The 21,091-nt window shown below is 40.7% G+C and overlaps 1 protein-coding gene across 4 annotated transcripts in view; it reads left to right on the forward strand.

Moving 5' to 3' along the window:
- The first annotated feature begins 1,898 nt into the window (after positions 1–1,898).
- Positions 1,899–21,091, forward strand: part of SLC41A2 (solute carrier family 41 member 2) — a 129,079-nt gene continuing 109,886 nt past the window's right edge. For 2 of the 4 annotated variants that reach the window (XM_061125464.1, XM_061125467.1), the window contains exons 1-2: positions 1,912–2,154; positions 18,397–18,465. The gene's annotated coding sequence lies outside the window, so the exon portion shown is untranslated. Of the gene's footprint in view, positions 2,155–18,396; positions 18,466–21,091 lie in introns of all 4 variants that reach the window. The other 2 variants (XM_061125465.1, XM_061125466.1) reach the window with 2 other exon arrangements.

Below are 21,091 nucleotides of genomic sequence, written 5' to 3' on the forward strand. Positions count from 1 at the left end.
CCAACGTGAAGCTTAAAATAACTAAATATATATATGTATATATATACACTCCATGTTGTGGCATACAGAATGAGAGGCACTGCATGAGGAGAAAGTTGCTACATGCTGACTAGTAAAATTCAGGGCAATGGAAGCCATTAGCTCTCAGGAGAAAACCGTTGGTAGAATTTTCTAAACTGGCAAAGGGTAGTGTATCCTATGTATGCTTTGTGCAGAAATCTTGAGACAACAGGACCCAGAGGAGGTATGTATCTTTTTGGAACTTTCACTTCTAGCAAGCTTTCAACAACAACAATGACAAAAGCTTTCAAGAGTAGTTAATTACCTCTGGGTGATATGCAATTCAAAACCTTGAGAACAAAAACCATTTGAAAATGCAGTGGAAACACCATTTTTTCCACTTCCTTGCAATTATACTTTCATTCCTAACAGATGTTTAGGGGTGAAGAACACTTGCATGTTCAGTTCAGTCGCTCAGTCGTATCTGACTCTCTGCGACCTCGTGGACTGCAGCACCCCAGGCTTCCCTGTCCTTAAACTTGCATGGGCGATTATAAAAAGCATTACCTCAGATGACCAAGACTGATACAGAAGTACCTTTCATCATGAAGGTGAAGGTCAAAACTTTCATGGCAGAGACTTCCCTGGTGGTCCAGTGGCTACGATTCCACACTTTCAATGCAGGAGGCCCAGGTTTGCTCCGTGGTTAGTAAACTAGATCCTACATACTGCAACTAAGAGTTTGCATGCTGCAACTAGAAAAAAAAAAAAGATGGAGCGTGCCTCAAGAAAAAAAAAGTGGATAAATATACTTTCTGATCTCTCTTAGCACCTGGAAATCTGCTACTAAATCACTGGAGTGACTTAAGATTTGGTGGAAGCTTTGACTTGAGGAAGTGTCATTTGCTGGGTAATGTTTTTTTTTTTTAGCATACCAATATTCTTTTTTTTCCAGATTCATTGAGATATAATTGACATAGAACATTGTGTAAGTTTAAGGTGTATAATGTGATGATTTGACACATGTGTATATTGTGAAATGAGTATAATAGAGTTAGTTAACAGGCCCATTACTTCACATAATTAGCTGTATGTTTATGTGTGTACGGTGAAGGGCAACCTCTCTCTTAGAAGAGCCTGAGGACAGAAACCTTTGTTCTGGTCACTGGAATACCTCCAGGGCTTCACCCATTACCTGCAAAAGATGCTCGAACGATAGTTGTTAAAGTAAATGAATTCTTGGCTTTACTTTGCAAACTCTAGCTTACTTTTTAACATAGATTTAAAAACAAGATGAGCAAGTTTGAAAAGTCTGGCATTCCAGCCACCTCCACTGGGTCCACGCACTTTGCTTTGAACACCACTCTCCCAACTGCTGGGACTTGCCCTAAATCTAATCATCCCATTTGGGGGCCAATCCCCTTCTCCCCTACCTAGGATCAAACTTGGACCATTCTGCGCAGTTTAAATCCCAGTCTGCGCAAGAGAAGAAAACACGAAGCCAGCCAACCAGGAGGCTCCCGGCTTGAGAACAGAAGTCATGAGTCATAAATATGAGCGTTAGGACCAAGGAGCAGCCAGAGATGTGGATGTGGGGCGGCGGGGGCAGTGGGGCGCTGGGGACGGAGTGGGCTGGCGAACAAGGAAGGCCGCAGCCCTGCTCTGCTGAGTAGGCTCCCATGAAAATTCCCCTTTAGCTCTGCTCGATCAGGTTCCCGGAGCGCGTCGGTCAGGGTGCAGCCAAGGGTCCAGAAGAGTGGGCGGCGCTGGCGCTGCAGGTCGCCACCCCCGCGGCCACATCATCAGGTTCTCGCTTCCCCTCGGGGTCCGGCGCCGCTGCGCGTGCGCGGGGCGGCCGCGCGGGGGCGGGGTGGGCGGCGGGGAGCCAGCGGGCCGCGGGCGCCGGCTCCCGGGCTGTCAGCTCCCGGCCGGGACGGCGCGAGGAGGCGCGCGAGAGGAAGGAGCCGCGGGCGCTGGGCAGCCGCCTCAGCCGCCGCCCGGGGGGACTAGGTGAATTCCCCTTCCGTGTCCCTGCTGCCGGTGCCTCGGTCGCGTCTGAGGAGGCGAGGTCCTTCTCGCACCGCGCTCCGGGGCAGGTGATATGGAGGGAAAGTCTCGGCGTTGGCCGCGGCGCCGGGCTCGGGCGCATCCCAGGTACTGGAGGGAGGTGCGGCGGCGACGGGCTTGAGACCCGCGGCCAGGACGCGGGGAGGCCGGGGCGGGGGGCGCGGCGGGGCCGTCCGTATCCCCTCCGGGCCCGAGGGCAGCGCCCGAGCCCGGCCCGCCGCGGCTGCCCCACCTTGGGCGGGAGGGCTGGCCGGCCCTGGGCGCCCGCCGCGGAGCCGGGCAGCCGCGGTGGGTCGTCCCCGGCCCTGACACTGGACCAGACGGCGGGTGGGGGCTGAGTGATGGGTGAAGGCGAGCAGGATGGGGACGCTGCGAGGCGGACTGGGACACACCCCAGATCCACGACTTCGGGGTCACGGTTGCTCCGTGTCGCCGTGTTCTCTCATTTCTCTGTTTATATATGTGAAATATAGCTCAATTAAAAAAACCCCAGACGTTGAATTTTAGAAAGAGAATACGTATATGTATGTAATGCACTTGTAGGTACTTTACAAGTGTATGTAATTTCTTTCCGTAAATGAACAATTTTTTAAAAAATTGAGATATACTAAACACACCGTAAAATGCATCCTTTTCAAGCATGGTCCTTAGTATTTTCACCAAGTTTTGCAGCTATCACCACTGAACAGAACATTTTCATCTCCCCAGAAGGAAACCCTGTACCATTATCAGTCATTCCTCATTCCCTTATCCCACCCCCTGGCAACCACTAATCTTTCTGTCTCTAAGGATTTGACTGTTGTGGAAATTTCATATAAATGGAATCGTACTTTATGTGGCTTTTAGTGTCTGGCTTCCTTCACATAGCATAATGTTTTCAAGGTTTATCCACGTGTGGAATGCATCGGTGCTTAATTCTTTTTTATGGCTGGATAATAGTCCGTTGTATGAGTGTACCACGTTATCACAGTTTACTGGTTTTCAGTTAATGGACATTAAGGATGTTTCTAGTTTTTGGTCATTGTAAATAATGCTGCTATGAACATTCGCGTACAAGTTTTTAGGTGGACATATGACTTCCATTGTTTTGAGTCTATATATTTAACTTTTAAGAAACCGGCAAACTTTTCCAGAGTAGCTGCACCATTTTACATTCTCATCAAACAGTGTATGAGGGTTCCAATTTCTCCACGTTCTCACCACTTGTTATTGACTATTTACTAGTTTTTATTATAGACACTCCAGTGGGAATAAAATAGTGTTAATTTGCATTTTTTATGGCTAAATATGTTGTGTCTTTTCATTTGCTTATTGGCCACTTACATGTCTGCTTTGGAGAAATGTCTGTTCATATCTTTTGCCCATATCTTAATTGGGTTATTTGTCTTTTTATTGTTGAATTATATGTTAAAAACTCTAGGTTTGGGGGGCTAGCACTACCTGAAAAACCAAACAGCTCAATACCAACCAACATGATGCTTGTAATTGGGGGAGGTGAATAAATGCTGTTTAAGTCTTTCTGAATACCCTGTCATTTCTTGGGAATCTTACTGACCCTTTACCCTTTCTGGAATTTTGACAAAAGCCACAAAAAGTGTGTTCATGACGAAAGGCAAGGGAGACCACACCCAGTTAGCATTTTCATATATTCTGTGCTTGGTTTGAAAAGTTCCTGTTATCACTTGAATTTCAAGTAATTTATTTTAGTGGCTAGCTAAGCAAACTAATAAAAAATTGCAAGCACTAATTCCTCAATTAAAATTTCATGTATCTCTCAGGCAAAGTGAAAGATCTTATTATCCTAAGTTTGTGTAATCTTTATTATAGCTCTATTCTTATTTGGGTGGCAAATAAGTATTTTACATGGCTCTGAAGTTAAGAACCACTTGGAGCTGAATGAACGCTACTTTGCCTGTTTCTGTGTTTTTTTCTGAGTGCCCACAAATTCAATCTCAGGCTTAGGTCTTTCTCACAAAAATGCCTGAAAAAGACATGATTTTGCCTCCCAGGAATTCAAGTCATTTTTCTTTTACTCTGATATGACTGTTCTAAAGTATACTACCAAATTTCAGAAACATTATGGAAAATAAAATTAAAGATTTTCAAGTGGAATTAATGGATAAACAACCGATTCAACGTCTGTGAAGAGCCATCCATCCTGTTCTTCAACTACTGAGCTTTAAACAATGGAAATGTTATTTCACCCCATTATGCCTCATTGACCTCATTAATAGAATGAGGCAATAATTGCAATATATAACCTGAGTGAATGTTTTTGTTTTACCTAATGGAATGATTATCAAATATACTTAAAGTATAACCTATCCAATCTAATGTTGATTGTCATTGACTTATCCAATCAATGAATACGTATCCTGTAGCAATAGATGCCTTCCCAAGTTGGTTTCCTCTGTCCTCTTGGGTTTTTAGTGTCACTTAAGGACTGAAAGTTGGGGAAAATGTGGGAACAACTTTGAGGACATGATCTTTGAGAAAGCTGGTCAGAGCAGACCTGACTCCTTTAGGGGAAATTTTGATGAGGCACCCCTCATCTTTTCTCTGAAATTACTGTGGTTAGATTTCTATAGCTTAAAAATGTATGTGTGTATAAAATAAAACATATACGTATCTCTGGTGCTGGTGGTTTAGTCACTCAGTCATGTCTGACTCTTGTGACACCATGGACTGTAGCCTGCCAGGCTCCTCTGTCCATGGGATTTCCCAGGCAAGAATACTGGAGTGGGTTGTCCTTCCCTTCTCCAGGAAATCTTCCTGACCCAGGGATTGAACCTTCACTGCAGGCAGATTCTTTACTGCTAAGCCACCAGGGAAGCCCAGATGTATTTCTGGGAGGGCTTAAAAGCTAGGACTGTCAGTTATTTTATCTTCATGTGAGTGGATTTAGTCAGATTGCTTTCCTGCTGATCAGCTGCACTGAGAAAGTGGGAGTTTTGGTGTGAGGAGGGAGAGGAGAGGTTAGTGGTATGGGCTCAAGGAACATTTTGGAGGTTTGAGAAAATTTGCTTATTTCTAGAAGTGTGGGTGTTGAAAATGAAGATCTTCAGGCAGCATAAGGGGATTTGGAAGATGAGAAAAGAGAAGCGAGAATGAGAATTTGGAAGGGAAGGTTGTAGTATACAAAGATAGATTCAACTTGTTTAGACACTTTTGCCCCAGAGAAATTCGAAAGGGGAAGTGGAAAAAACCTTATTCCCTTCCCTCTTGTCCCACCTTGCTCCTGTATGTTCTCTGGGACCCAGAAATCAGACTGGGATGACTGTTGTTACTATTCCTGATTACATCTCTTCTGTCTCCAGATTTTGCAGATTGAGATCAGATTCATGAAGCCAGATGAGAATTATAGTACTATTAAAATGCAGTTTAATTTTTCATTTCTGGTAAAGCTGGTTTGGAGAGTTTAGCTTAGACTCATATTTACTCTGTTCCTTCTTGCTTTATCTGCCCAGATGTTTGTCTGGCACCTAAAAAACTGCAGGTCTCTCCCGCAGGTACAGAAAGCCCTGTCTCAGAAAGATTTCCTCATAGGAGTTGGAAGGGAAAGGAAAACTTTCTCTTCTTGAAGACAGATAGATTCAAGAACCAGTGAGAACTCAGGGGTGGGGCCTGTCTGGAATATTGACCTTTATTCTTTTTTTTTTTTTTTTTATTCTATTGGTGTATAATTGCTTTACAATGTTGTATTATTCTCTGCTATACAACAAAGTGAATCAACTATGTGAATACATATATCGCCTCCCTCTTGAATCTTCCTCTCCCATCCCCATCCCAACCCTCTAGGTTATCACAGATCTGAGCTCCCTGTGCTATACAGGGGCTTTCCACTAGCTATCTATACCATCTGAGCCACAAGGGAAGCCCTCCACTAGCTATCTAATCTAATCTCCGCCATTAGCTAAGTCACTTTGCTCTAAAGAGTGACGTGAAGTTGCTCAGTCATGTCTGACTGTTTGTGACCGCATGGACTGTAGCCTACCACGCTCCTCTGTCCATGGGATTTTCCAGGCAAGAGTACTGGAGTGGGTTGCCATTTCCTTCTCCAGAGTGTCTTCCTGACTCAGGGATCGAACCTGGGTCTACCGCATTGTAGGCAGACTCTTGACCGTTTGAGACACCAGGGAAGTCCACTTTGCTCTAGGAGGAACTAACTGATAAAATAGGGAGAAAGCAAAGTGTCCCTTTAATCCTGTTTTCTCCTACTTAGAGGAGTGAAAGTTCTATTGTCCTGGCAGAGAGGGAAATCAGCAGCTGTCCTCTCAGCAGTTAAGTGTGTGTGTGGGTAATAGTATTTTGCAGGCAAGCTTAGGAGCCTAATCACCATTTATAGAGTTGGAACTGAGCATATATTTTCTTTGGAACTAGCTAAACCTCTTAACAGTTTTTAAGTGGGTGCTCATTTCATCATGTGGTTAAATATTAATGTATAGATTATTCAAGTCCATTTCCTCACCTGTTTTACTCTTCAAACATTGATTGAGGGCCTGATCTGTAGCAGGCACTGGGTGTGGCTCTCAGGATTCAGCAATGAACAGGAATGGGTCCTGATGCTCATGGGATTTACATCTTAGAAAGACAGGCCATGTACAATTACAGTAAAGCTTACTGAACATTAGAGCATAGAGTATTAGGAACGCAGAAGACAGAGAACTAACCTAAGAGGGTCAGGGAAGTGATGTTTACGAGCTCAGGTCACAAAGGAGAATAGGAAGTAGCCAGAAAAAAGGAAAAAATGAGGTTGAGCAAGAATGTTTTGGGCAGAAAGAATCCATGGAAAGACCTAGAAGTGAGAGAGGGAGTGCATGCGTGCCCAGTGTCTGACTTCAGTCGTGTCTGACTCTCTGCATCCCCATGGACTGTAAAACCCCACCGGGCTCCTCTGTCCATGGGATTCTCCAAGCTAGAATACTGGAGTGGGGTGCCATGCCCTCCTTCAGGGGATCTTCGTGGCCCAGGGATCAAACCCGCGTCTCCTGCATTTCCTGTATTGGCAGATGGGTTCTTTAACACTAGTGCCACGTGGGAAGCTCGAGAGTGTGGTATGTGCTAAAGTAGTATTTTTCAAACTGCAGTACCTAAGCACTGACCAGGTTATAAAATCAGTTTAGTGGTTGTGACCTGCATGTTTTTAAAAAGAAATAAAATAAAAAATAAATGTGTCATATATTGATATTTTACTAAATGACAGTGTATAAAAGTTTGAAAATCCCTACAATAGAGGAAACAGAAGTGCAGTGTGACCACAACCCAAGATCTTGGGTAGGTGGGGATGATGACACAAGATTTAGTTACCCTTTTCAAGATTTTCTTTTAAAGATTTTGAATTTCTCTCACAGGAAATAAGAAGCCATCCAAAAGTTTTAGTCAGCACCTGCATAGTTTAATATTTTCTAAGGATCCTTTTGAATACCTAGGTTTCCGTTATTTAAATACAAACTCCACCTTCCTTGGCCTTGACAGGTATTCCAAAATCTGGTTCCAGTCTCTTTCTTCTAAAACATGTTTCTGTTTTTGATATTGGAACTTCTCCTTTCATAAAGATTTGTGGTTCACAAACTTGCCTGTGCACCAAGAGAGAGAGACCCATGAGAGCAGATCTTTCTTCTCTCTTGTTCACACGGAAGCATAGTGCCCTGTGCCCAGCAGGGACTAAGGAAATCTTTGCTGATAGAGTCTGAATACCCTTAATATTAGAACTGTCACATAGTAGTAGAAATGACCTTGATATTTCTAGCCATCCTTGCTTTTAGAGCTTTTACATATTAGTAGCAATGACCTTGATGTCTAGCAATCCTTGGAATTGGCTTTTGGAAAAAAGAGAAAGGGTTTATTAGAAATTCTTTTTGCCCAGTTGGAAACCTTAGTGATGGAACCCCATTCACTTATTTAAAAGATAATTTAGCAAAAAGTACTCTTATGTTATGTTAAAACAGTAATAGAGATAAGGAAAAGAACACCACACTTTCTGACTTTGGGGTTTCTCCTTCTAAGGAGTACAAAGCATTAAACGATTGTTTACAGGCAGCAACCATTTATATTCTGTTTGAACAGACAGGCATTCTCTGAGCCCTCACCAAAAGGTAGTTTTAGAAAGATGGCTGGGAACAAGAGAATAAATTAGGTCAAGATGTATCAATCATAGGAGCTTAATGGTGAGGCAACACAAAATAGATTTTGATCTTAGTAGTAAAAATAGAACATCCTTATACCCCATAGAACTTCCAAATAAGAATTTAATGATGTTAGTTTGTTGTCAGAGAATGATTGTACTGTCACAGTACTGTGACTTCACAGAATTAGATTGTGAAACCCAACTGTGAAGAAAGATTCTTTCAGTGTATGGTTTTGATAAGTGGCAAGAGAAGTTATGAAAAATTCATGAAAGGTAGAGTGCTTTCAAGTTCTGTTTCAGATTTCTCTTTAATACATTTTTTGAGATGTGGAAACTTCGCTGATTACTTTGATAAATTAGATTTTATGTATCTTAAACATGAATGCTGGAATCAAAATCTTGCTACTGTAGAATGGCTTTTAGAAAATACTCATTGAATTTTGTATTTTTTGTGTGTTCTAGAGAGTCTTATTTTAAGCCATGTATTATAGAACTTAAATGGAAACCATTAACTTGTATAAATTTATCCTAAGCAAATCATTCTAAATATGGGAAAGTCTTATGTACAGAGATGTTCATTTTCATTGCGATGTAATTTAGTTAAAAAGATATCCTGCAATTATAAGGAAGTGATTCATTAAAATGTAGCAATCCACTTGAAGAAATTGAACCATTAAAAAATGCTTTTTTTGGAGCAATGGTGTCTTATTTATTTTTAAAGTCTAAAAAGTAAAAGGGCTCAATATAAACAACAGTTCAAATGATGTAAAAATATGTGACATTTAAAAAGTGAAAATATTACTTCAAGTCCCTCCTTACCATGTTCCCACCACCTAGGCCAACCCAGAGGTCAGTGCTCTGAGCCCTTTGGCATCGGTGCTTCCAGACATGTTTCTAACCCAGGTTTTTTCAGACTGTGGTCCAAGGAGGGCCTTTGGAGTCTTCTCAAGTCAGATAAGGTGGGGACTGAGTGAGGCTTCAGAGTACCTGTTTTCTATCAATATAGTGGGGTTTCACGCAGGTTTAATTTAAACACAGAGTTCTCCTGCATTAAAATAAATGTTTAAAAGCAAATCGGCCTGATTCAGAAAAGGAAATCCTAACCCCCCTGCAAAGGAATTCCACGACTTTGGTTTACCCTCTTTGCTGCTTGGTGCTGTGGATCTTCTGCTCTGGCCTGCCTGTTCGTTCCCCAGGAGTTGTCTGCCTGGTTACCAGCCACCTTTTAGAATGCACTGTCCCCTCTTTTTTCCCATCTCTCTGACTCTTCCTTGTTATTTAAGGTTCAACTCATCATCATTTCGTTTGCTCCTTTAACATTTTTAGTGGACACCACCTAGGTGATACTGAATGGGGCTTCCCTGGCGGCTCAGTGGTAAAGAATCTGCCTGCAGGTGACACAGGTTTATCCCTGAGTCGGGGAAGATCCCCTGGAGGAGGAAATGGCCACCCGCTCCAGTGTTCTTGCCTGAAAACCTCCACAGACAGTAGAGCCTGGCAGGCTACAGTCCATGGTGTTGCCGAAGAGTCAGATACGGCTTAGCAGCTAAACAACAAGTGGGGAATATACAGAATTTTGTACCAAGAGCTCACAGACTAGTAGAAGGTAACTGAACTTCATATAAGTAAGTGCAATTACTATAAAGCAAGAGCATTTGAGGGGCAGATATTAAAGATATAAATAGTCTCTTTTACACTATCTTATATGGCACTTTTAAGTGTCCTACTCTTTGCGACCCTATGGACTGTAGCCCACCAGGTTCCTCTGTCCATGGAATTCTCCAGGCAAGAATACTGGAGTGGGTTGCCATTTCCTTCTCCAGTGGCACTTATAAAATGGTCAGTTTATGGTATGATTACATTTCTGGGTCTTCAGTAACTGCTCGCTTATTGAGTGAGACAAGATAATGTACTTGTGAATTAGGGAGTGAGGCATGGGAAATAGCCATTTCCATTCCTGAGCCATCAATTGTGTTCAAAGAGAGCTTGAATTCAGTTTAATCCATCCAGTGCTGGGCGTGAGTGGACTTGGGAGGGAGCAGTAGGAGGCCTTGGTTCTGTATTCCTCATCTCCGACCACTCCCACTGCTGTACCGGGGATGCCTGTCATTTCTTCTTTATCGTTAGCTGGTTCAAAAGTTGTGAATTTGAGTCCTGTGTCTTTATTTATTTTTTAAAATATTTATGTATTTATTCAGAGAAGGCAATGGCACCCCACTCCAGTACTCTTGCCTGGAAAATCCCATGGACGGAGGAGCCTGGTGGGCTGCAGTCCATGGGGTCACTAAGAGTCGGACAGACTGAGTGACTTCACTTTCACTTTTCACTTTCATGCATTGGAGAAGGAAATGGCAACCCACTCCAGTGTTCTTGCCTGGAGAATCCCAGGGACAGGGGAGCCTGGTGGGCTGCCGTCTGTGGGGTTGCACAGAGTCGGACATGACTGAAGCGACGTAGCAGCAGCATGTGTTTATTTATTTTTGGCTGTGCCGGGGCTTCGTTGCTGTGCAGGCTTTCTCCAGTTGCAGAGTGGGGGATGCTCTCTTGTTGCAGAGCACAGGCTCTCGGCGCGCAGGTTTCCGTAGTTGCGTCACGCGTGCTCCAGAGCACAGGCTGGGTGGTTGCCGCCCGTGGGCTTAACTGCTTCTCAGCATGTGGAATCTTCCCGGATCAGGGGTTGAACCCACGTCTCCTGCACTGGGAGGTGAGTCTTTAGTGCTGAACCACCAGGGAGGCCTACTGTGTCTTTACTTTACTTTATAACTTGGGCGTATTGCTTAACCTCTCTGAGACTCAGTTTCCTGAGCTGTAGTGTATGAGCATGTCTGTGTGTCTCCTAGATTTTCAGAAAAGATCACACAAGTACCTACCAAGGAAGTCTCCTTTTTGCTTTCAGTGGTTTTCTTGTCTTAGCAGAAGGTCCCCATCCTTTTTGGCACCAGGGACTGATTTTGTGGAAGACAATTTTTCCACAGATCGGGGAGAGGGTGGGGGAGGTTTCGGGATGATTCAAGTGCATTACATTTATTGTGCATTTTATTTCTATTATTACTGTATCAGCTCCACTCAGATGATCAGGTATTAGATCCTAGAGGTTGGGGACCCCTGTTCTAAAGAATGAGTGATTGTTCTCCTTTCTTTTGGGTTTAAGTTTTTAAATATTTTGTAGGATGTATGGATAAGACTCTAGTTCTTTTTTTCTTCCCCCTGGCCATGCCATACGTCTTTCAGGATCTTAGTTCCCGGACCAGGGATTGAACCTGTGCCCCTTGCACTGGAAGCATGAAGTTCTAACCACTGAACCGCCAGGGAAGTCCCTGACTCTCTAGTTCTTTGAAGAAGTGTTTTTGTTTTTTTTCTTTAGTTCAAGAGTGACTTTGTGATAAGCTATTCATATTCCAAACAATATAGGAAGGTAATAAGCCCAACATTTAGTGGACAAATAAATCTTTTTCATTATTAGCCAGTGTATTCTCCTGGGATTTTAAGCAGACTGTCGTATCTATGATCAAGAAAGCAAAATTAACAGGTAGTACCGGAGTCCAAAGCCTGGCCTACTTGCTTCATTTCATGTGGCGCTTTCCTCTGTCTTTTACATAACAAAGAAAGAATTTTTATGGTAACATTCTAATACTCTTGGAAAAAGAAAAGTCGGAAAATTCTTGTCTGTTATTTCTGGATTGTGGGTTTCAGAATAACCCCAGGCAAACTCATGATGGAGTCTTTGTAATATTTCTTGCTCTGGTTGAGCAGATTTAGTTCTCTAATCTAGAATAAACGTTACAGTGATGGTTTGAGGTTGTTTGTTTTATTTGTAAATTATAAAAATGTTACTTAGTTATCTTTCTAGAAGTAAAAAAAGTACATTAGATGTGATATTTAAATTTAACAATAGTATTAGAGCTACTTCCTATTCTAGGTTTCATTTCCTTTTTTTCTTTTAGGAGATAGTGATTTCCTGAAGACCTGGGTGGTTCAGTATCTATAATATGTACCATTTGGTCTCTGTATATACTAGTCATTATAGATATATAATATTTTATAGCATGCTGGCAGTTTAATTTAATGAAAAGTAGGATGAGGACAGTGTACAAAATGTAAATATTAAACTTCAGTTGACTTTTTAGAGAAAGTTGGAACAAAACAGTTGATCTGAAAATCATAAGGCAGGGGTTTAATATAGCAAAGTGTAACTAGCATATTCCTTATTATGGGGATAAAGAGGTAGAAAGTTAGGTTATGAACCCTTTATAAAAAGTATAGAGTAATATGATGAGTAATGATGATGATAACTCGCTAATATTTATTGAAGACTCAATACACTGTTGTAAACATATTACATGTAGTAAGTTACTTAGTCTTCACAGTAACCTGTGGAGGAGATATTTTTTCCTTGAAGAAACTGAGGAATAGAGGCATAAGTCCCATAACTAGTGAAAGTCAGAATTTAAGCCAAACCAGGGTTTCCCTGGTGGCTCAGTGGTAAAGAATCCTCCTGCAATGCAGGACACGCGTGTCAATGCCTGCCTGGATTGGGAAGATCCCCTGGAGGAAGAAATGGCAACCCACCTCAGTATTCTTGCCTGGGAAATCCCATGGACAGAGGAGCCTGGTGGGCTACAGTCCATGGGGTCGAAAAAGAGACACCACTTACCGAGTAAACAACAACAACCAAGGTTTGACTTTGGAGGCCAACCTCTTAACTACTGTCAGTATCCTTAGTGTGCTGACACTTCTTCACATGTAATTTTTTGCAAGCAAATCATCTCTCTTAATTGAAGTGTGAAGATTTGCTGAATAAGTCACTTGAAATTTCCCCATTAAACCACTCAATGCAGATCATGTTATCAGTTTATTCATCTGATGAAAGCATGGCAAATGTCTCAGGAAGCTTTGTACAGTTTCAAACATGGTATAAAGCATTTGCCAGTGATTCCACATGAATAATACAACTTTGAACAAGCAGTTAATATTCTCCCTTTCAAAATGTGTTAGACTGAAATCTGTGTACTCAAGTCTGAGATTTTGATTATGCATAGATTTTATCATCTGAGTTTAAAGTCAAATTGTTCCTTGGAAAAAAGCCTATTCTTTCCTCAATCTCTGGGGGCAGTGCTTAATAGACAAGTCTTGCTTCCCTGGTAACTCAGACAGTGAAGAATGTGCCTGCAACGCGGGAGACCTGGGCTTGATTGCTGGGTCAGGAAGATCCCCTGGAGAAGAACATGGCAACCCACTCCGCTATTCTTGCCTGGAGAATCCCCATGGACAGAGGAGCCTGGCGGGCTACAGTCCATGGGGTCGCAAAGAGCTGGACACGACTGAGCCACTCAGCACACACCCAAGCATGTGTTTGAGCATTAGTGAGGGGGCACCAAAAGACACAAAAGCATTTAAATAATGTTTTGTAATTTTTTCAGTTTTATATGTATATATATCTCTCAGATTATTTTCCATTATAGGTTATTACAAGATATTGAATGTAGTTTCCTGTGCTAAGCAGTAGGTCCTTGTGGCTTATCTGTTTTACGTATGGTGGTTTGTATCTGTTAACAATCTCACACTTCTAATTTATCACTTCCCCTCCCTCCCTTCCCCTACGGTACCATGTGCTTGTTTTCTGTGATTGTGAGTCTGTTTCTGTTTTGTTTATAGATTCATTTGTATTATTTTTTTAAGAGTCCACATATAGTGATATCGTGTGTTTGTTTTTCTCTGACTTACTTCACTCGGTATAATAATCTCTAGGTCCATCTGAGTTGCTGCAAATGGCATTATTTCTTTCTTTTTATTACATTCATCATTGAATAATATCCATTAACCTGTCAGTGAACGTTTAGGTTGCTTCCATGTCTTGGCTATTGTAAATAGTACTGCTATGAACACTGAGGTGAGTTAGAATTTTCATATTTTCTGGATATTATGCCCAGGAGTGAGATTGCTAGATCACATGGTAACTCTATTTTTAGTTCTTTTTAAGGAACCTCCATATTATTTTCCATAGTGACTGCATCAATTTACATTCTCACACACACAAAAAAAACCACAACAAAACACTATAGGAGGGTTCGCTTTTCTGCATACCCTCTTCAGCATTTATTATTTTTAGACTTTTTGATGGTGGCCATTCTGACCAGTGTGAAATGATACTTCATCGTGGTTTTGATTTGCATCTCTCTAATATCTTGTTGCCTGTTGGCCATCTGTTAACGTTTTGTAGTCTTTAAAGAAACAATGAGATGGTCTTTCTAGGAAAAGTCACATCTTGTTATGACTCTTACTTTGTTTGGAGTTATTATCATTTTTAATTATTGAGGGAAAGTCCATTTTGAATTATATGTGATGGATCATGGGAGAGACACACCATGGACTTGGTGGCACCCTGGCCCTGCCTTGGAGCTTGGTGGGGTATAAGCAGTAATGTATTCACGGTCATCTAACAATATAAAATATAAATGAAATCACTTCTATAAATACAGCAGAATGTTAGTTTTCTGGAAGCTGTTTAGGATGTGTTAATGAATGAAGACTGTTGCCGTTTAGTCGTGTTCCTGTTGGGAAACTGTGGAGAGGGATAAAGTAGGAAAAATAAATTTTAGAACCCCTGGGGGTTTTATAAAGAGGAAATTATAAATAGTGTTAAAAATAACTTTGTAGAATACTGATAAGAAAGTCTTTTGATATTTTACAAAATGCAAAAGCAGGATGCCAAACAGTGTGTATAATATGAGTGTATTTTTGATTTAAACATATATGTATAAAAAGAAAAAATATAGCAAAGTTATCATATATACTATTACATCATCAGTGATTATCTCTGCATGGTGGGTTTCTAAAATAAATAATTCTTGTTTGTGCTTTGGGCTTCTTCTCCCCCCCTGCTTTTTTTTTTTTTTTTTTGGAATTTAACACATATTCTATGAAAAACAGAATAGTAGAAAAGAACTCTGTGCCAGTGGACATCAGAAACACCATTTCAGATGAGCTGAGAAAGAAAGGTAGTCAGGTTATTTTAACTACCTGAGGATAGTTTTAGTTTGAACTTCAAGTTGGACTTAAAGCCTTTTTTTTTTTTTAAAGTGGTATTTGAACAAGAAAGTATGTAGCCCTGATCAAAGGGTAGAGACATGGTTTCAGAGAGTAGACATACTGAAAGAGCTAGATCATTGTTTGAGATTGATGCCAAAATAGTTGACTAATATAGCCCTGTGTACCTGTGGGTCACCTTTTCTGCGTAGCATCTCTTGCCGTGAGTTTGTGTGCCTGAGTGGACTTCAGAGCGCCGTGTTCCAGGGAGCAGTATTGAGGGAAAGTCCAGTTTGGGAACGTGGAAGATTGGCTTCATCTCCCTGGGTGATGCCATGGTGAAGGTGTCCCGGTGAGGGAAGGTGATGCTAGACCCCCACCTGAGGAAGCCCTGGCTTGATGCGGGGGCTGTCCTGTTCCCCCACCTAGTGGAAGGCAGAGTAATTTAGTGTGGCCTGCTAGTCTGGATGTAGTGTGACTTCACTGCTGGGATGAGGGAAGGAGCCAGGGTCCCTAGAGGAATAGAAGTGCTCTGAGTAAATACTGGGAATGGAATCACCGTGAAAATGATGGGGCACTCTTGGTCTTCAAAGAAAGAAAAACGTTAACCTTACCCATGGCCTATCATGTTTCCCTTTGCCTTTTCTTAGAAAGAAGATTTTTGCTTTGACACATGATTATCTTTTCTGTACTTTACAATTCTGAAAGATTTTATATGCAGCTTTCAGTTTAATTCTGCAAAGAATAAAGTATATCTTTTAAGTTGTCTGCAGAAGTGTGTTCAGATTTTTCAAACTGAATTCTCTTCAAGAGTATAAAGATATATTAAGGCTAAAATATGGAAGTATACTTCTCATTTTAAATGCTGGAGTTAATCTTATCCTATTATGTTACCTCGTATCTATATTTAAGTATTTCAGATTTATAAATGCCAGAGAAAACCAGTAAGGAAATGTATTATTTATGTTTTATTCTCATGTACACTACCTTTTACACAAAGGTGTTGAGTTACTTTATAACTACAAGAAGTATTGGTTTTTTAAAAAAAGTTATGAAGCCAGTACAAGAGAAAATAAAACTAAGAATGTAACATTAAGGTGAATAAATTGATCATAAATTTGAGTTTCAGATGTGGCTGTAAGTTTCTTGTTGCTGAAGTAAAGTAAAAGGGTGGCTCAGTCTTTGTTTTTTTGGCCATGTGGCTTGTGGGATCCTAGTTCTTCAACCAGGAGACCAAGGATTGAAGCTGGACACCCTGCAGTGGGAGCTAGGAGAGTCCTAACCACTGGACCACCAGGGAAGTGTCAAGGGTGGCTCAATCTTTATTAAAGAAAAAGAAAAATGCCAGTTTGCAGTAGCAAGGCTTTCTGTAGTGTAATTTTAAAGTAAAGTTTTATATGATTCTCTCTAGGGGTGATTGATAAGGTGATGTTCTTAGCAATGTGTGCTCAGATACTCAGTCGTGTCCGACTCTTTGAGACCCCATGAACAGTAGCCTACCAAGCTCCTCTGTCCATGGCATGTTCCGAGCAAGAATACTGGAGCGAGTTGTCATTTCCTACTGTAGTTGATCTTCCTACCCAGGAACTGAACCTGCATTGCCTGCTTTGGCAGGCGGATTCTTTATCACTGAGCTACCTTCGAAGCCCGTTCTTAGCCATAGCTTGCAGGAAATTAATGAATGTCAATTGCAAGTTAATTGCAAGAGCATCATTAATTGGTAGTTTTTTTTAAAAATAAGATACATGTAAGAAATGTTTTAAAGTGGGAGAAATATATTTTTTTTGTTGCTTAAAAGCAGTTTCTCAACTTCAAAAGATTTCTGTGCTTTAACTCCTTTGTTATTTGACCATTAACTGAATTATTTCAAACAGTAGTACTGATAGTTCTGATTTTTGTCTACTACCTGTGTTGTTGTTCTTAAGTCCAACTCTTTGAGAACCCCTCTGGACCACAGCATGCCAGGCTTCCCTGTCCTTCACTCTCTCTGAGTTTGCTCAAACTCTTGTCCATTGAATCAGTGATGCCATTCAATGGTCTCATCCTCTGCTGCCCCCTTCTCGTCCTCCCCTCAATCTTTTCCAGGATCTGGGTCTTTTCCATTGAGTTGGCTCTTCAAATTAGAACTTCAGCTTCAGCATCAGTTCTTCCAATGAATATTCAAGGTTGATTTCCTTTAAGATGGACTGGTTTGATCTCCTTGCTATCCAAGGGACTCTCAAGAGTCTTCCAGCACCACAATTCGAAAGCATCAATTCTTTGGTGCTCAGCCTTGTTTATGGTCCACCTCTCATGTCAATACATGACTAACGGAAAAACCATAGCTTTGACTATGTGGACATTTGTTGGCAAAGTGATGTTTCTGCTTTTTAAAACACTGTCTAGGTTTGTCATAGCTTTTCTTTCAAGGAGCAAGTATCTTTTAATTTCATGGCTGCAGTCACCATATTATAAAAATATTTATGTATTGTTATTAATCTAACCAAAATATCTAGTAAAATGATTTGTTTTTCACTTTTCAGTTGGTTTGGTAGGGGCGAAATTTAATCCAACTGTTGGCACTTGGTAGAATAGACTTTTGTTTATGCAATACACTTTGTTCTTTGGATGCACACTCTATTTATTCTGTCAACATTTTCTCAATAAGCAGAAATGGTTCAAATGTGGATTTGGTTTTAGTTGATTCATTGGCTTGTCTTTGATGTATCCTTCTTCCAAATAAAGCATTCTTTTAAAAGTGACTTTTATTAAAAGTGGGATTGAGGGTTGTGATTCTGAAAACAAAATCAGTTGTCTGGGTCTGGTTTCCTTTGAAAAATTGTTTGAGGTGTATTGAGGATTTATTTTACCCACGGATTGTTTCTCTGGACTCAAATTCTTTACAACTGTCTAGCTGTAGAAACTTTGACTGTTACTTTTTTCTATTTGTGGGTAGCCTTAGAATGACTGATTGTTTTATGGAATCAGCTAGCTTTTGGATAGCAGGAGCTGAATCATTCGCATGATTTCTCAAGCTTTTGTGTTTGTTAGAGACTGTCCGGACCTCCAGATCAATAAAGTTTGACATCACTACCTATTACATAAATGAAACCTGTGTGAATGCTTGAATTCACTTTAAGTAGACAGTTTCCAGTTTAAATAAAAAAAAAACTCAATTTTTTTTTTTTTTTTTTTAGGAGCTAACTCTGCATTTGAGCCAAAACGAAAAAAGGAGTTGGGGAGAGATACTTCATTCTACTTTAGAGGTGAGCCTTTTCATCAGGGAGGACAGTATTTGTGAGGTAGCATGTTTTATATTTAAATTTCGAAGTACTAGAAATGCCCTGAACATTGATAGAAATTGTGAGCTAAGATAATGTGGATTGCTGCTGTTTGGACCAGTTTGAGACTTATACCACATGGAGTTTGTGGGGTAGTTGCTGACTGGAGGCACCTTTGTTGTTTAGAATCATTGCCTTGGGGTTATTCTTCTTCCTTGGTAAACTACAGGAAATGGGCAAAAAAAAGATTCATACATTTTTTTTTCCTAGTCGTGTGGTTCCCTCCATAGGTTGTGCCTTAATTTTTGCAGCCCCATGGACTAGAGCATGCCAGGCTTCAGTGTCCTTCACTGTCTCCCAGAGTTTGCTCAAACTCTGTCCATTGAGTCAGTGATGCCATGCAACCATTTCATCCTCTGTCATCCCCTTCTCCTGTTGCCTTCAGTTTTTCCCAGCATCTGGGTCTTTTCCAGTGAGTCAGTTCTTTGCATCAGGTGGCCAAAGTATTGACTCTTCGGCTTCAGCATCAGTCCTTCCAGTGAATATTCAGGGTTGATCTCCTTTAGGACTGACTGGTTTGATCTCTTTGCTGTCCAAGGGAATCTCAAGAATTTTCTCCAACACCACAATTTGAAAGCATCAATTCTTTGGTGCTCAGCCGCCTTTTATTGTCCAACTCTCGCATCCATACATGACTACTGGAAAAACCAACTGGATACTATGAATTATATATATCTCTGCCAAGCAGCAGTAATATTGGTACCTTTGGAGTTCTGGAGATTTCTTTTTCATTACCATATTGATTTTTAACTTTTGAGGGTCAAGCGATATAGCAAGTATCATCAGAAAAAGAAGATGTTCTCTTTGCCCTGTAGGAATTGGCAATGGGAGACCAAATGGATACCTTTTATTTTTAAAAAATTCTTTTAAAACTGTACATGATAAGAACATTGCTCACGGTTTTGGGCATTTAATTTTGACTGTGTTTTTTTCCTCTCTGTACCCTGAACTCTGCATTAATTTAGGTAGATTTCTCTGAGGTGGTCAATTTTTATGGTGACCTTATGAATGAAGCCAAAGTTCCAGAACATTAGGAACAGTTGGTAGAAAGTATAGGGACAACTGAATAAAAGAAATTTGGTTGAATAGAGGAAGCTTAAAGAAGAATAAGAGATAATAATTTAGCTGATTTAGGAAATTGAGTAGAAACAATTAGTTTGAAACAATTAGGAACCTAAAATCAGCATGTAGGGAGCCCTGTGGATGAGTATAGTGAAGTCAAAGAGTTTAAAATGAGAAATGATGGGCCTTTCCTGGCAGTCCAGTGGCTAAGATTCCGCACCCCTAATGCAGGGGGCCTGGATTCGATTCCTAGTCCAGAAACAAGATACTGCATGCTGCTAGCGCTGCTGAAAAAAAAAAATTTTTTTTTAATGAGATATGATTTTAGTAGTAGCTGTTGGACTAGCTCAAGTGGGGAATAGAGCTCTTCAGTGTGATTAGTAGTCAAGGCTGTGACCACCATGCGTGCGACTAGGGTGGCCTTGTGGGTTCTGATGTTTCTCCAGGAAGAAGGGTTTGGCAGTGAGCTTATGGCAGGACAGCAGAAAGCTGGCGTCAGAGTGAACATGAGAAAACCAAAGGGGGGGATTGGTTAAGAGCTGTTCGGGATATGTGCTGAGAAAAGTGATTTGATGGTCAATTCTTCAGGAAAACGGAGTTTGGGGATAAGAAATGGAGAAGCTAAGGAATTCAGGTGACCAAACTGGGTATCGAAAAGACTATTGAGACTTTTAAAAATAGTTTTTGCTTAAATGGAAAGAGTAATCATTGAAATCAATGAGGATTTATGTTTAGATAGTTTTTACTCTTTAAATGGAAATAGTGGAAGAAAACGGATCAGCCATAAAGGCAGCCTGCTGTTTGGATGCTGCAAAAAAGCAAATTATTATAAATAGATATAATCCCTCTTTGCGAACCTGCTATCCAGTGAAACAAGTCAGTACTTACTGAGTATTATTGAAAAAAATGTGCCAAAATTTTTTATAAAATAAAATAATTTGTAAAACATCAGCTAAGGTCTCATTTTGTCTGGGATGACTTCTCTGAAATCTGACTTAACTGACCGCATAATACATCCTGTTCAGTGACTATCTGCATCTTCTAACAAACAGAGATGTAGAATACATATATTCAGAGGAAGTGAAAAGCAGAATGCACACTTGGAGAGTGGCAAAACTAAGAATACATAATAACCATAATCTGCCTTGACTTCTAGGTCATTTGGTGTGTGAATATATGTGTGTGACAGTGCTGTGACAAGTTTTGAGATTTTTGACTAAATGCTTTCATCTTTTTGTTGTTCTAAGGGGAAGATAAAGAATTAGACTTCCATTTATTGCCTTTCTTAGTAATGAGGCATGACATAAGTCTGCTAACTCAACTGCTCTGATGAATTTTTCAAGTGTATTATTTAACCTTTGCAAAGGAACAGATTGCCTCCTCCAGCACAATGGGCAGATTTTCTCCAGGATACTGATTTAGTAAATCAACACACATACAATTCTTTTTCTTAACTTTTAAAAACAAGCAATTTTAACATTATTACTTT

This window comes from Dama dama, chromosome 22, assembly GCF_033118175.1.
Source record: "Dama dama isolate Ldn47 chromosome 22, ASM3311817v1, whole genome shotgun sequence".
NCBI lineage: Eukaryota > Metazoa > Chordata > Mammalia > Artiodactyla > Cervidae > Dama > Dama dama.